At 38.7% G+C, this 16,578-nt stretch overlaps 1 protein-coding gene and 1 pseudogene across 1 annotated transcript in view; one reads left to right on the forward strand and one right to left on the reverse strand.

The window, feature by feature from the left end:
* The window catches only part of LOC105000191 (phosphatidylinositol 4-phosphate 3-kinase C2 domain-containing subunit gamma-like), a 128,733-nt gene that overhangs the window by 74,778 nt on the left and 37,377 nt on the right, over positions 1 to 16,578 (forward strand). The window lies entirely within an intron of this gene.
* LOC105000256 lies at positions 6,462 to 8,117 on the reverse strand (annotated as a pseudogene).

A 16,578-nucleotide genomic window follows, 5' to 3' on the forward strand; every position in this document is an offset into this window, starting at 1 on the left:
GAAATGCAGTTCTTGGATGCAGTCTCAAAAAGGACAGAATGATCTCTGTTTCCAAGGCAAACCATTCAATATCACAGTAATCCAAGTCCATGCCCCAACCAGTAATGCTGAAGAAGCTGAAGTTGAATGGTTCTATGAAGACCTACAAGACCTTCTAGAATTAATACCCAAAAAAAGACTTCCTTTTCATTATAGGGGACTGAAATGCAAAACTAGGAAGTCAAAAACACCTGGAGTAACAGGCAAATTTGGCCATGGAGTACAGAATGAAGCAGGACAAAATAATAGAGTTTTGCCAAGAGAACTCACTGGTCATAGCAAACAACCTCTTCCAACAAGACAAGAGAAGACTCTACACATATACATCACCAGATGGTTAACACTGAAATCAGATTGAATATATTCTTTGCAGCCAAAGATGGAGAAGCTCTATACAGTCAACAAAAACAAGACTGGGAGCTGGCTGTGGCTCAGATCATGAACTCCTTACTGCCAAATTCAGACTGAAACTGAAGAAAGTAGGGGAAATCACTAGACCATTCAGGTATGATTTAAATCAAATCCCTTATGATTATACAGTGGAAGTGAGAAATAGATTTAAGGGACTAGATCTGATAGACAGAGTGCCTGATGAACTATCAACAGAGGTTGGTGACATTGTACAGGAGACAGGGATCAAGACCATCCACAAGAAAAAGAAATGCAAAACAGCAAAATGGTTGTCTGAGGAGGCCTTACAAATAGCTTTGAAAAGAAGGGAAGTGAAAAACAAAGGAGAAAAGGAAAGATATACCCATTTGAATGCAGAGTTTCAAAGAACAGCAAGGAGAGATAAGAAAGCCTTCCTCAGAGATCAGTGCAAAGAAATAGAGGAAAACAATAGAATTCAAAAGACTAGAGATCTCTTCAAGAAAATTAGAAATACCAAGGGAACATTTCATGCAAAGATGGGCTCGAGAAAGGACAGAAATGGTACGAATCTAACCGAAGCCAACGATATTAAGAAAAGATCATAAGAATACACAGAAGAACTGTACAAAAGATCTTCACGACCCAGACAATCATGATGGCGTAATCACTCAACTAGAGCCAGACATCCTGGAATGTGAAGTCAAGTGGGCCTTAGGAAATATCACTATGAACAAAGCTAGTGGAGGTGATAGAACTCCAGTTGAGCTATTTCAAATCCTAAAAAATGATGCTGTGAAAATGCTGCACTAAATATGCCAGCAAATTTGGAAAATGCAGCAGTAGCCACAGGATTGGAAAATATCAGTTTTAATTCCAATCTCAAAGAAAGGCAATGCCAAAGAATGCTCAAACTACCACACAATTGCATTCATCTCACACGCTAGTAAAGTAATGCTCAAAATTCTCTAAGCCAGGCTTCAACAATATGTGAACCATAATCTTCCAGATGTTCAAGCTGGTTTTAGAAAAGGCAGAGGAACCAGAGATCAAATTACCAACATCCACTGGATGATGGAAAAAGCAAGAGAGTTCCAGAAAAACACCTACTTCTATTTTATTGACTATGCCAAAGCCTTTGACTGTGTGGATCACAATAAACTGCAGAAAATTCTTAAAAAGATGGGAATATCAGACCACCTGACCTGCCTCTTGAGAAACCTGTATGCAGGTCAAGAAGCAATAGTTAGAACTCAACATGGAACAACAGACTGGCTCCAAATAGGGAAAGGAGTACGTCAAGGCTGTATATTTTCACCCTGCTTATTTACCTTCTATGCAGAAAACATCATTAGACATGCTGGGCTGAATGAACCACAAGCTAGAATCAAGATTGCCAGGGCAAATATCAATAATGTCAGATATGCAGATGACACCACCCTCACGGCAGAAAGTGAAGAAGAACTAAAGAGCCTCTTGATGACAGTGAAAAAGGAGAGTGAAAAAGGTGGCTTAAAGCTCAATGTTCAGAAAACTAAGATCGTAGCATCTGGTCCCATCACTTCATGGCAAATAGATGGGGAAGCATTGACAGACTTTATTTTGGGGGGCTGCAAAGTCACTGTAGATGGTGACTGCATCCATGAAATTAAAAGATGCTTACTCCTTGGAAGGAAAGTTATGACCAACCTAGACAGCATATTCAAAAGCAGAGACATTACTTTGCCAACAAAGATCCGTCTAGTCAAGGCTATGGTTTTCCCAGTAGTCGTGTATGGATGTGATAGTTGGACTGTAAAGAAAGCTGATCGCCGAAGAATTGATGCTTTTGAACTATGGTGTTGGAGAAGACTCTCGAGAGTCCCTTGGACTGCAAGGTGATCCAACCAGTCCATCCTAAAGGAGATCAGTCCTGAGTGTTCATTGGAAGGACTGTTGTTGAAGCTGAAACTTCAATACTTTGGCCACCTGATGTGAAGAGCTTACACACTGGAAAAGACCCTGATGCTGGGAAAGACTGAAGGCAGGAGGAGAAGGTGACGACAGAGGATGAGATGGTTGGATGGTATCACCAACTCAGTGGACATGAGTTTGAATAAACTCCAGGAGTTGGTGATGGACTGGGAGGCCTGGCGTGCTGCAGTCCATGGGGTGGCAAAGAGTCAGACAGGACTAAGTGACTAAAGTGAACTGATTGTCATAATTTATAAATATTCTCTAAAAAACAGTATTAATTGGATAGATTTTTAACAATCATTATTTGTAAACTTGAGTTAACCAGATTAAAAAAACAAATAATAAGAAAGTAGCCAATTTCTAGAGAAGTTAACTTAAAAAAAAAGCTACTAGGTTGGCCTCTATTTTGTCATTAAAGCCCTTAAAGAAAATTCTTTCAAAACATAGACTATGGGTCACTATCAAGTTTTTGATTTTGTGATTATTATTTGTCTATAAAGTGTTTTAAAATACATGCATACAAAAAAAGTAGGGTTCTTATTATAAAAACTAAAATGGTTGTTTCAGAATTCTTTTTGTTTTTTTTTGGTTTGCTTTCTTCTTACTACATCATATAATACTTAAGACTTTTTTGTCAGTGATAATGGACAAAAGTTTTGGTTCTCGATATTTTATGTTACAACAGCAGGACGGCATATTCTAAGCAGGATATGCAAATCACTGAGACAAAGAAGGATTAGCAGGAAGTTGTTCCTTTTTGTATTCTGTAAATTATTTCCTCTTTCTTATTCTGAATTCTGAATACTTTTGTCACAGAATATCAGTTGATTCCAAAAAAGAAGCACACTACTAAGGACACTTCTTGTCAGTCATTTGAAACTTTGAATTGTTAAATAATTAGATGATAAATTTATTCAGTGTATTAAAGTAATGGTTAAATAGGATGACCTGAAGCAAAAATCCCAGACTGTACCATTTTACTACCCCTACTAACGAACTGAGAGTGGATTGAAGTGACTTAGCACAGCACATCTGGACACCTATGTATCTAGGCACAAGACTTGCAAAGATCATATTAGTAATCATTTGTAGTCCCACCTCTGCTGCTGCTGCTAAGTTGATTCAGTTGTGTCCGACTCTGTGCGACCCCATAGACCGCAGCCCACCAGGCTCCCCTGTCCCTGGGATTCTCCAGGCAAGAACACTGGAGTGGATTGCCATTTCCTTCTCCAATGTATGAAAGTGAAAAGTGAAAGTGAAGTCGCTCAGTCGTGTCTGACTCTTCGAAACCCCATGGACTGCAGCCTACCAGGCTCCTCCATCCATGCGATTTTCCAGGCAAGAGTACTGGAGTGGGGTGCCATCGCCTTCTCCAGTTACTCACTAACTAAACATGCCTTGGTAGAACAACAGGAAGTGCCAACCAAGTATACTCTCTCCTCTACTTATCCCTTTTCCTTGGCTTTGCATTGCCTAATTTAGGCAGAGCCAACTTCCTGGGCTTGTAACCTATGCAGTCGTACAAAGTACAGTACTTAGAACAATCCTATACTTGGTTTAATATTCTGTTGTCACTAACTTGAAATTCTTAATAAAAAGTTTTTTGGGGAAAAGAACTGTGAATTTTCATCTTGCATTTTTATTTCAATGACTCCCACAAATTATGTATGCGGCTGGCCCAGCAATTTGGAAAAAGATCAGAATTCTCCAGCTGTATCTCAGCAGAATCTGGTACCCACCAATTTCCCTTAAAAGTCAAATATCAGGTCCTTCCCAATCTTGACTCTTGTCTTTTTCCAATTCTTCAACTAAGACAAGACCCTCAGTACCTCACAGATCAATTTTCTCTGCCTAGATTTCTTGATTCCTGTTCCACCTTCCCCATCATTATCTGCATCCTTCAGATCTCATCTCAATTGCCTTTACTATATAGACCTATATAATGTTTTTTTCCCTCAAAACACATATTGCAATGATAACTATGCTATGTGCTTCTTTGCAGACTAAAAATCCATGAAGACACAAGCCATGTGTATCTGGCTTACCAGTGTAAACCCAGTGCTGAGCAACGTGCCTTGTCTCCTCTAGATAGTCCATAAAGAATTCCTGAATAAATAACTGACAATAAAAGGACAGTAGAGAAGACACCAAAATCCAAATTTAAGCTCCTTCTCTCACACTCACCATTTTAAGTGGAAAAATCCCAGCACAAGGAATTCAAAGCTTCCCAACCACTAGAATTCTCCTGAAGTATCACCAGGGGAAAAAAAAATCTGTAAATTATCATGTTTAATATTATAGACACCAGACTCAACCAAGGCACTAACCAGAAAGTTGCTGAATTTTATCTTGTGTATTCTTTAATTCTCTAATGGCAGACTCTCTGTACTCCCCACAAATTAATACAGCCACCATGCCAAATAATACTTTTACAAAAATAAAAATTATCCACCTTCCACCAGTACGCAGCTCTGATACACAGAAGATAGATTTTTGTCACAATACAGAAATAATAATGTAGGTAATGGGCTAGAACTTGATCAAAGACAACAGTTGCCAGAGTTAAGAGGATGAATTAATGAGCATGTTTAGATGCCATTGATAATTATAAATGATTACAAAGAGGAGCTTTCAATCATTACCTTACATCACTACTTTCCCTTTGAGATGTTAATTTAAAAGGAAGCCACACAGTCTCTATGGCAAGGTCTCTCTGGTTAATGTTCTAGCTGCTTGTTCTGGCAAAGCCCAGACCAATTGTCCATAGGTTGAAGTATGTTACTCATGCAAGCGTGCTCAGTCGCTCAGTCATGGCCGACTTGTTGTGACCTCCCTGGACTGTAGCCGCCAGTCTCCTCAGTCTGTGGGATTTCCCAGGCAAGAATACCGGAGTGGTTTGCCATTTCCTATTCCAGGAGATCTTCTCAACCCGGGGATCAAACCCAAGTCTACACCATTGGCAGGTGGCTTCTTTACCACTGAGCCACTGGGGAAGTCCATGTTACTCAGGTTTTGAATTTAAATTTTACTGATATGGAAGGACAAGAGATGAAGGGCTAGTTATGATTGTCTGTAAATAAATATTTGTATTGTTTTTTAAATTTTCCACTGAAAGCTTTGAAATATACATTTTGCTACAATATATCATATGATCTCATGTTTTTAATTAGAAGATTATTTTAGATTAGGCTTCCCTGGTGGGAAGACGGTTCAGACAGTCAAGAATTTACCTACAGTATGGGAGACCTGGGTTTGATCCCCTGCAGAAGGGACTGCCAACCCACTTCAGTATTCTTGCCTGGAGAATCCCATGTACAGAGGAGCTTGGCCACCTACAGTCCATGGGGTTGGAAAGCTTTAAAATATACACTTTGCTATAGCATCTCATATAATCTCATGTAATTAGATTATTTTAGACTGTTGCTGTGGCTGATATAGGAAGGAAAAGATGAAACAAAGATGAGAAAAAACTTTCTCTAATTACCTCATGTCTAATAGCTCTGTGTCAAAAGATATCACTTAAAGTGTAGCAAATCAAGCAATAAAAAATTTTAGCATATGTAATATTAGTATTAGAAAAACACTGAGAAAGATCACAACATTGAATGTAATTGGGTGGTAGATCAAAGTAGACGAGAAAGATCATCACACTAATTTTATCTTTGCTTCTATTAGGAAAGAAATATTGTCAAAAGAAATAAAAATCTAAGAATATTAAATAAAATAACCACTAGAACAAAAATTAAAACTTCTATAAATATCATAAGTACATAAAGCAAATTACTTTGTGAAAGACTTTCTTTAAAAATCATTGTTAAAAGTTATATTTCTTTTTTTATGTGTTAATTTAATTCTCCTGTACATTTCTGTCCACATGAGCCAACAAAAGTCAAGAATGCATACTTTACAATATTTACCTGTTTTGAGATATTCAAGTCAATTTCAGATGGCAAAAGTAGAATTCAGTCACTAATGACATGTTTAAAAATATATATATTTTAAAAAATGTTTTTACAAGATAAAAAATAATCTTCCACAAGATCATTCTTGCAGATCTTGCAGATCACTGAAATTTTAACTCTTTAGATAATTTCACTTCAGTTTTTGGTTTCAAAATCTAGAGACAATTGAAAGGAAAAAGCATTGGCAGAATTTCTATTTTTAAGTCTCTCTTTTTTGTTTCAACTATTTGTTACACTGTTTAAAGATGTTAAGGATGAAGGTGCTCTTTGACTGATGGCCTTTAGATGATCAAAAAGTTTATTTCGGGATGGAAATTCACTGTGGCAGGTTGTACAGCTGATAAGCACATCACTCATTGTCTGTGGTTCAGCAGGTACTCTGACAGACTTTTTAGTATCTTTGGCTTTCTTTCCTTTGGGTTTAGAAACCCTTTTAGCCTCAGTTCTTGGGTCATCGCACAGTTCCACAGTCTCTGTGACCCCAACATTTTCTTGGAGACTATCTTCCAATTCTCTGGCATTGTTTTCATTTAGGTTGGTATCTTCCGGGTCAAGCTTTACTCCTTCTCCAGTTCCATTTTCATGGAAATTATCATCACAGTTCTGTGCTGGTTTCTGTTTCTTTTTCTTCTGTTTTTTTAGAAAGCTTTTGTTTTGGCGCCTCCTCCATTTCTTCCTAGGAATTGACATTCAGACTGTTTTCACCAGTTTGAGGTCCTGAAAAATTTGCTTCCTCCTCCTCCAACTGTTGTTTTAATAAGGCAGCCATTTCCCGATGCTTCTTTGATTTTTCATGATTCCTCAGAGCCTTTTCAGTCTTGAAAGACTTATCACACGCGGGGCAGTAAAGGCCATCATAAAGTTCTGTGTCCTCGGCCTCGTCTCTGTCTTTACCATCCTATCCGTCTCTGAGCTCCAGTTCTTCCGCTTCATCTTCACCCAATCCATCTCCAAACTGCTTTTCATACTGCGCCTCCATCTCCCGGAGCTCCTTCCCGAAGTCAGCCACTGCCATCCAGCTCTGCTCTCTGTACTGCTCTGCCAGCTTGGCCTGTTTTAGCTTCTGCTGCCACCTCATCGCCTCGGCTTTCCTTGCCTTCTCTGCATTTTGTTCTTCCACAAGCTTTCGATGAGCCTGCACTCTTCTATCCTTTTTATGGATGAAAGCGACCTGCTGACGGACAAGTTCATTCTCCTTCCTCCCCTTTCCTCGCTTTTCCTCACTTTTTCATTTGTTTTCTTTTTCCATGGCTCATTCCTCCCAGCCGTTTGAAGCCTGCTGTGTATCATATTCTTTCCAAGCAAAGTTCTGAGTGCAGAAACTCTGCCAGTAAGCATAGAATGGTGGACTACCATATCATAGTCACTCTGGGAGTCTCCAAAAGTTGGGAAATCTTCCATGTCCTCTTCTAAAGCAGATTCTAGTTCTTCCTTTGCAGTCATTTCAAAGTCATTACGGTGCACCGTGTAAAAGCCCTTTTCATCATCGCCATAACCAGGGGAGCAGGTCACAGTAAAATAGTGAAGCAAGTCTAAGCTGTCATCTTGATATTCTGCATCACGTCCACCTTTCACCAGAGCTTCTCTATGATTATTGCACCACGCGCTTTCCTGAGGGTCGCTCAACACATTATACGCCGCTTGGATTAGTTTAAATTGTTCAGCTGCTTCTGCGGCATCATCCAGATTTTTATCCGGGTGCCCTTTCTGGGCCAGCTTCCGATAGGCCTTCTTGAGCTCCTCCTCGCTGGCGTGGCGCTGCACCCCTAGCGCTTCGTCGTGACAATTCATCGCCCGACAGAGCAGGGGGCTCCGGCCGGGGCGGGGCTGGGCTAAAGCGGTGGCAGCGGCCCTAGTGGTCCTCTCCTGCGGCGGGAGCCCGGCGCCCGCACGGGACCAGCCAGTGAGTGCAGCGGCGGCGCGGGCTATTTCTTTACTAATTTAATAAGAACAAAGAGAGAATATATTATATAAATAAAAATAAGAATGAAGAGAAAAACTATATATCAATAAATATAACTCTATTAAGAAAATTCCTATAGGAGTGAAAGGGAAAATCCTAACTATATTTAATGTAAAAATACACCTAAAGCAAAATGGTTTTAGAAGACTGAAAATTGAAATATAGGCATAGGTATATTAGGCAATGGGGCTTCCTAGGTGGCTCAGTGGTAAAGAAGCCTCCTGCCACTACAGGAGACGAAGTAAACATGGGTTCAGTCCCTGGGTGAGGAACATTCCCTGAGTAGGAAATGTCAACCCACTCCAGTCTTCTTGCCTGGAAAATTCCATGGACTGAGGAGCCTGGTGGGCTGTAGTCCATGGAGTCACCAAAGAATTGGACACGACTGAGCAACTGAGCACACACATATTAGGCAAGGCAAGAACATGGAAATCAAAAGTCACAAGCATATATAAAAACAAATGCAATTTAGTTCCAGAAGACTTGACTAGAACTTTAGACTATAACAAATACAATTCTCAATAAAGATATAAGCAACTGCTGCAACATGTATAAAATTATGGAAATTGTGGAACATACAAGGAGAAACATACAAAAACAAACCAGTAATAGGATATTCTAATTTACTTCTCTTGACTTTTGAAAGATTGAGTAGAAAAAATAAGCTATACATAGAAAAACTAAATAGTAACATTAATAAGGCAAACTGTAATTTATACCAAACTCTTATTCTGAAAATAGAGAATATATCTTCTTTTCAAGAGCCCATGGAATATTCATGAAAACAGATTATATAGTAAGTCACAAAGGAAATTAATTTCAATAAATCCTCAAAAGTAGAAATTGCCTAAGAAATATTCCCTGATCATGAGACAATACAGTGAGACACCCATGGAAAAATTCATAAAGCTAAAAGATACTTAAGTTTGAAGGTTTAAAAAATTAAGTTCTCTTGAACAACTTTTGGGTCAAAGGACTTACAAATCAAAATTACAAAACTTACAAAGAATAGCAATAATGAAAAACCACATCTCATAAAACTACAAGAGAAAGATAAAGCAGCGCTCAGAGGGAAATTGGAATAATTAGAATAAAAGCCAAAAAACAAACCAAAGGAAGACAAAAAAAAAAAAAATGGATAAAGGTAAAAGTAAATATATGAGTTAGAACAAAGCTTTTCACCATTGAATATGATATTAGTTGTCAGCATGTCCTAAATGAATTTTATTATGTCCAAGAAGATACGTGGGCTTCCCAGATGGTGCATTTGGTAAAGAATCCATCTGCCAATGCAGGAGTTGGAAGAGAGGGTTCAATTCCTGGGTTGGGAAGATCCCCTGGAGGAGGAAATGGCAATCCACTCCAGTATTCTTGTCTGGGAAATCCCATGGACAGAGGAGCCTGGCGGGCTACAGTCCATGAGGTCACAAAGAGTCAGACACAACTGAGCAAGAAGATATATTGAGATACGTTCCCTGTGTATTCACTTTGATGAGAGTTTTTATCATGAATAAATGATGCATTTTGTGAAATGTTTTTTTCTGCATCTATTAAGATGCTCATGTAATTATTATCCTTCCTTTTGCTAATATGGTATTTCACATCGATGGATTTGTCAGTATTGAACCATCTTTGTGTCCCTGGAATAAAACCAGCTTGATCATGGTGAATGATCCTTTTTATATATTGTTAAATTCACTTTTCTGTTATTAAGGATTTTTACATATATAGTCATCATAGAAATTAGCCTGTAATTTTATTTTATTGTAGTGTCTTTGTCCGGTTTTGGTATCAGGGTGGCCTAGTAAAATAAACTTGAGAGTTTCTGCCCTCTTCAATTTTTTGGAATAGTTTGAGAAAGATAGGCATTAGTCCTTCTTTATATGTTTTGTAAAATTCCCCTGTGTAGTCATCCAGTCCTGAACTTTTGTTTGCTGGGAGTTTTTAAATTACAAATGCAGTTTCACCACTGGTGATTGGTTTGTTCAAATTATCTATTTTTCTTGACTCAATCTTGACATGCTGTATGTTTCTAGAAATTTGTCCATTTCTTTTAGGTTATCCAATTAATTGGCATCTGACTTATGGTAGTATTTTATGGTTTTGTTTTGTTTTGTTTTTGTATCTCTATGGTATCAGTATGTATCTCTATGGTATCTTCTCTTTCAGTTCTCATTTTATTTGGGTCCTCTTTCTTTTCTTCTTGGTGAGCCTGGATAAATGTTTATCAATTTTATCTTTTCAAAAAACTAACTCCTGGTTTCATTGATCACTCATGCTTTCTTCTGTATCAATCTACTATTCATTCCTTCTAGTATGTTATTTATTTAGGCTATTGAATTCTTCATTTCTGATTGAGTCTTTTTTATATTTTCTAGTTCTTTGTAAATTTTCCACTGTATTCACCTATTCTTTACCCTAATTCAATTAACATTTTGACTGCCAGTGCTTTGAATTCTTTATTTCTGTTTCATTATCTGCTTTTTCAAGGGTTTTCTCTTGCTCTTTCAACTGAGAGCATTTCCTCTGTCTTTTCATTTTGCTTAACTTTCTCTGACTCCATGAATTTAGTGTGAAACAGTTGCCTGTTGCAGTCTTGAAGGGGTGTTCTTATGTGGGAACATCCCTATTCAGACCGCACACACTCAGGGCTTTAATGGGAGAGCTGGATTTGACATGGGTGCAAATCACATCTTTAGTCAGGGTGTGATGACAGCTACCCCCTTGGTAGGGAGTGAAACTGGAAATGGAAGGGCTGGAGCTGGAGTCAAGTGCTAAAAAATGGCAAGTTCCTTTTTAAAATAGTTTTACTTATTTATTTTTGGCTTTGCTGGGTCTTCCTTGTTGCCCGGGCTTTTCTCTAGTCACGGCAAGCAGGGTTACTCTCTTGCTGCGGTATGCGGGCTTCTCTTTGCAGTGGCTTCTCTTGTGGAGCACAGGTTTCAGGGTGCAAGGGCCTCAGTAGTTGCAGCACACAGGCTCAGTAGTTGTGGCGCACGGGCTTAGTTGCTCTGAGGCATGTGGGATCTTCCTGGATCAGAGATCAAACCCATGTCTGATGCATTAGCAGGTGGATTCTTTACTATTTAGCCACCAAGGAAAACCCACAGGTGCCTTTAAGGGTGGGTTTTCCCCTATCCCTACCCTGGAACCTATGTCCCAGAGTTGGGGAGTATTGAAGCAAGGGGGCCCATGCAAGCTATCAGCTTGTGCCAGCCATAGCAGAGGTCCAAGCTTTCTGCGCCACACTGCCTGTGCAAGCACCTGCAAGTGTGTCCCTTAGCTCAGTTGCAGCCTGAGGTCCAAGTATTCTTCATCCTTCACAGTCAGTCACTGCCCCCAGCCTCCACCACCCTCCTTTCCACTGTGGAGCCACACCACAGGGCAGGCAGGGCCCCACATGGATACTCAGCATGTACTGGGGCATGAGCTGTGGTGGAAGGGCTGCTTTCAGAGCTCTGGGCTGCTTCTGATGCGCAGCTTGAGTAAGCACCAACCATGGCCACTGCCACCCCACAAGACTTGCCCTGGGTCTGGGTAGTCTCTGGATCCCTAAGTTATGTCTTCTCCTCAGTAATAGCTGCCCTAGATCCAACACCACACAGTGATATGAAGAGTGAATGGGGCTGGAATATTCACTCAACTGGGGCTGGGACATGCACCAAGGTGGTTGTGGGAAACCAAGCGGCCACTTGACCACCTCCTTCTGCCCGTCCTGGGGGCAAGCCAGTGTGCATGTGCTCCTCAGGAGCAGAATCCAGGCTTCTCACAGCTCCCCTACTAGTTCCAGTGGTCCCCCAGCCAGCCAAGGGGGCGCTTCTTACAGGACTGGGGTGCCCAACCCACAGCTCTCACTGCTCACTCCCCAGGGCAGGTGTCTTCCAATGAATTCTCCCTTTTCCTCTGAGTCTCTCCCAGGAGCAAAGATCCCAACTCAATCTCTTTTCTTTCCTTCCTACCTGATTACATGTATATCTTTCTTATAGCCTTGATTGTATAGGAGTCCTTCTGCCAATTTCTAGTGAAATTTGTCCCACATTTAGATGTATTTTCTGATATGTTCTTGAGGGGAGGTAAGCTCTACATCCCCTTACCCCACCATCTTGATTGATCTCCAGAAGATTTATTTTTAACAACATGAGCTAATTCTACGGTTTATAAACAAAAATAAACAAAGAAAAATCAGGAAAACTTAGCAAAACAAAGAGGGGAGGTTGCCTTATCTGATACAAAAACACATTAAAAGTCTCAATAATTAAAATGGTGTGATGTCAGTGCATAAGTAGAGGAGCAAGTAAAACATAATGGAATGTCCATAGAGTCAAATATATTCAGGAATTTAATAGGTGCCCAAACCAGTAAGAGAAAACAAAGAATGTTGGCATAGTATACTTCATACCATATGCCAGGAAAAATACCAAGTGAATGAAAGACTTTAAATGTAAATAATGAAATCATATATATGACAAAGAAAACATGGAAAAATTATTTTTAATCTTGGGATGAGCTGCAATAGCTGTGACAGCTGAGTGCCAATGAATCGATGCTTTAGAACTGTGGTGTTGGAGAAGACTCGTAAGAGTCCCTTGGACTGCATGGAGATCAAACCAGACAATCCTGAAGGAAATCAATCCTGAATATTCATTGGAAGGACTGATGTTGAAGCTGAAGCTCCATTACTTTGGCCACCTGATACAAAGAGCCGACTCACTGGAAAAGACCCTGATGTGAGGAAAGATTGAAGGCAGGAGGAGAAGGGGATGATAGAGGACGAGATGGTTGGATGGCATCACCGACTCAATGGACATGATTTGAGCAAGCTTCGGAAGATGGTAAAGGACAGGAAGCCTTAGCATGCTGCAGTCCATGAGGTCAAAAAGAGTCAGACACAACTGAGCAACTGAACGACAATGATAAATTCAGAAGCTGTAACAATTCTGCATGATACAAGACACTGTAGCAAAGTTCAAAAAAGTGAAGATAAGTGACAAAATGGGTGAAATATTTGCAAGTATTTAACATGTTACCATCTCCTACAAATTGGTTTTTAAAAATGACCAAATATAAAACAGTGTAAAGAATACAATAATAAATAAATAAATAAATCCAAACCTTCAGAAAACAAAAACAGAATGCAAGTGGCTCTTAATGAAATGAAAGAATCCTCAATGTCACTCGTAAGAAAAATGCAAATTACAGCTACACTGACCCTGTTTTAACTCATCAGATCAGCAAAAATTCAAAAACTTAATTAACAAGCTTGGTTATGAATCAGCAAGTACTCATACACTGTTGGTGGTAATGCAAATTGGTACAACCTTCATGGAAGGCAGTTTGGCGAATTTACCAAAATTACAAATACCAATACCCATTGACCCCGAAATTCTGCTGTTGAAATTTATCCTATAACACTTGTACAGGGGTACAAAATAATACACATACAAAGCTATTTAATGCAGCATGGTTTGTAACAGCTGGAAAGCATTGGAAACAACCGACTTGCCCATCAGTGGGTAAATTGTTAAATAAATTATGGTATTTCCTCATGATGGAATATTCTGAAAGTATATTTAAAAATAAAGAAGCTTTGTATTATTGATATGAAAGTATCTCCAAGATGGTTGTGCAGAAGAGTAAATATGCTATTCTTTTTGAGGAAAAGGGGGAAGAATAAAAATACTTATTCATATTTACTTAAATGGAGAAATTCTGGAAGAATATGTGTCCCTCTGGAGGAATACTTGCAAAACTAATAAAATAATAATTGGAGAACTGGCTGGATAGGTATTAGGAACAGGAGAAAGACTTTTTACTGTGTACTTTGAAAATGCATTTTCACTTTTGAATCATATGAATATATTATCAGCTGAAAGGAAGTTAAATTTTGAAATGCCATTTTTAACATGAATGTACACATTATGCATAATAAGCCCTGTATTATCTACTGTATGGCATGCATTCAAGCATTTCAACGTGGTCATTCTTTGGATCAACATTATTTTAACAGTTCTTGGGGTTACTATAAATGGTTAGATTAAGCATGATGAGATTCCCCCAGAATAACTTGAAACAGAAAAATCAAAATATTCTAGCATCTTCTTGTCCATCTGAAGCTATTCTCAAATCTCTCTCAGGATTTCTGATGGTCCAGTGGTTAGGACTCTGAGCTTCCAATGCCAGGGGCGCAGGTTCGATCCCTGGTAGGGGGACCAAGATCTCATATGCCCTGTAGTCAAAAAAACAAAAAAAAAGCCTCCCTCTCTGGGCTGTTCATTTAAAGTCTTTCCCCTTAGTTTACAGACTCTTCATCTACCCTTTACCGCATGATATTCAAAAACAGGCTGTAATTCTGTTTTATTTTATGTACATATAATCACACCAAAAAAAAAAAAAAACAGGCTGTAGAGATCATTTGACCAGATATCATTAATTGTCTGCATAAGCTTGGACCAAATACTTCAATTTCCTCAGGTGTAAAATGGAAGTAAACATAAACTTTATAGATTTGCTGTGAGGATTTAGTGAGTTATGTACATGAAACTCTGAGCCCACCATTGGCATATGATAAGAATTCTAGAAATACTAAGCACCTCGACTATTCTTACACTGACTACAAGGACTTCCTGTGTTGCAGTTGTTTAGTCGCTTAGTCGTATCTGACTCTTCGCAACACCATGGACTACTGCACACCAGGCTTCCCCGTCCTTCACTAGCTTCTTGGGTTTGCTCAACCTCATGTCCATTGAGTTGGTGACTTCCTAGTGGCTGGCATTTCCAGTGGGTTCTAAACTCTGATGTGTTTTGATGGATACTCTGGTTACTAATCTTGCATGAGATGGTTGGATGGCATCATCAACTCGATGGACATAAATTTGAGTACATTCCGGGAGTTGGTGATGGACAGGGAAACCTGGCGTGCTGCAGTCCATGGGGTCGCAAAGTCGGACACGACTGAGCAACTGAACTGAACCGAACTGATCCTCTTGTCAATTCAAGTAACAGTTGTATGGCTATCATTTAGACACTCATCCATAAATTTATATTAATTTCCTATCTTTGAATTAATGCTCCTCTAATTCAACACATTAAGTTTCTTATTAATGTGTCTAATAATCCTTTCACTCTTTAATTCAAAAATAATGTTCATTGTTCATCAGAAAGTATCAGCATTTTTTAGCATCCTCATACCAAAAGTTCAGCTACATTTTTTAATCATGAAATGCAGTTTACCCATGTAATACAGTCAGAATTACCTCATAGTATCTCAGACTCACAGTATCACTCTATCACTGTAATCAAGATATTCTTAGGAAGAATTCTTTATTTATCTACATAATTGTCATTTTAGTGGTAAGAAACACTCGATGTCAACTTTAATTATTTCAATGTCAATAATCCACATTAACATGAAAACTATTAATAATTAATACACCTGTTTACAATGTGTGCAATTCTAATAAACATGTAAAAGACTTTGGGAGAGGAAACATACCACTCAGCTTTAATATTCAAATGTTAGGGCCAGAGAGCTAAGATTGACTATCAGAAAACAACCTAGACCCCAATAAGCCCACAAGACATTGCCAAATTTCTTATTATTAATAAATTTCTTCTCTCTGAATTCCCTCAGAGAACATACAACCAGTGATTACCAAGGGAAATATTAGAAAACTGTGAATTATATTTAATCCTTGGGCTATAAACTGGAAATTTTTAATTAAAAAACTAAAGCCTTCATTTTAATGTTGGAATGCTATTATATAACTTGAAAAGAAAATTGAGGTTTACTTTTGTCATTAAATAGACGTTTAGTGCAACATTATGGAGCAAGTGCTGATTTACATATCCTTTGGGGAAAGAGGGAAAAAAGTAAGCCTTAAGGGAGATTGTAATCTACTAAGCAAATTGAGACAGGTAAGGTAATAATTAAAATATAAATAATAAGTGATAAGGGCTGTGCTAGTGAAATTCAGAGGGAGGTGACCACAGAAACTATTTTGCATTTTAATTCGGCTTTGTGGAGAGGTAAAAATTCAACAGCCAGAAATAGTGAAAAGAGATCATTTCAAATAAAGGGAATAATATGAGCAATGTCTGGAAGCAAATAGCAGAGCATGTCTGTAGAACTGAGCATATGGACTGCAGTATGAAATAATACTAATGGGAAATAAAACAAACATGGATTCAATAAGAAGCAACAATATGAAGCCGAGAAATTCAGAATTTTTTTCATAAGCAATGGAAAGCTATGAACAGTACTTCGATTGAAAGGGTAATTTTATAAAAGTT

This window comes from Bison bison, unplaced genomic scaffold (genome assembly GCF_000754665.1).
Source record: "Bison bison bison isolate TAMUID 2011002044 unplaced genomic scaffold, Bison_UMD1.0 scf7180017864370, whole genome shotgun sequence".
Taxonomy (NCBI): domain Eukaryota; kingdom Metazoa; phylum Chordata; class Mammalia; order Artiodactyla; family Bovidae; genus Bison; species Bison bison.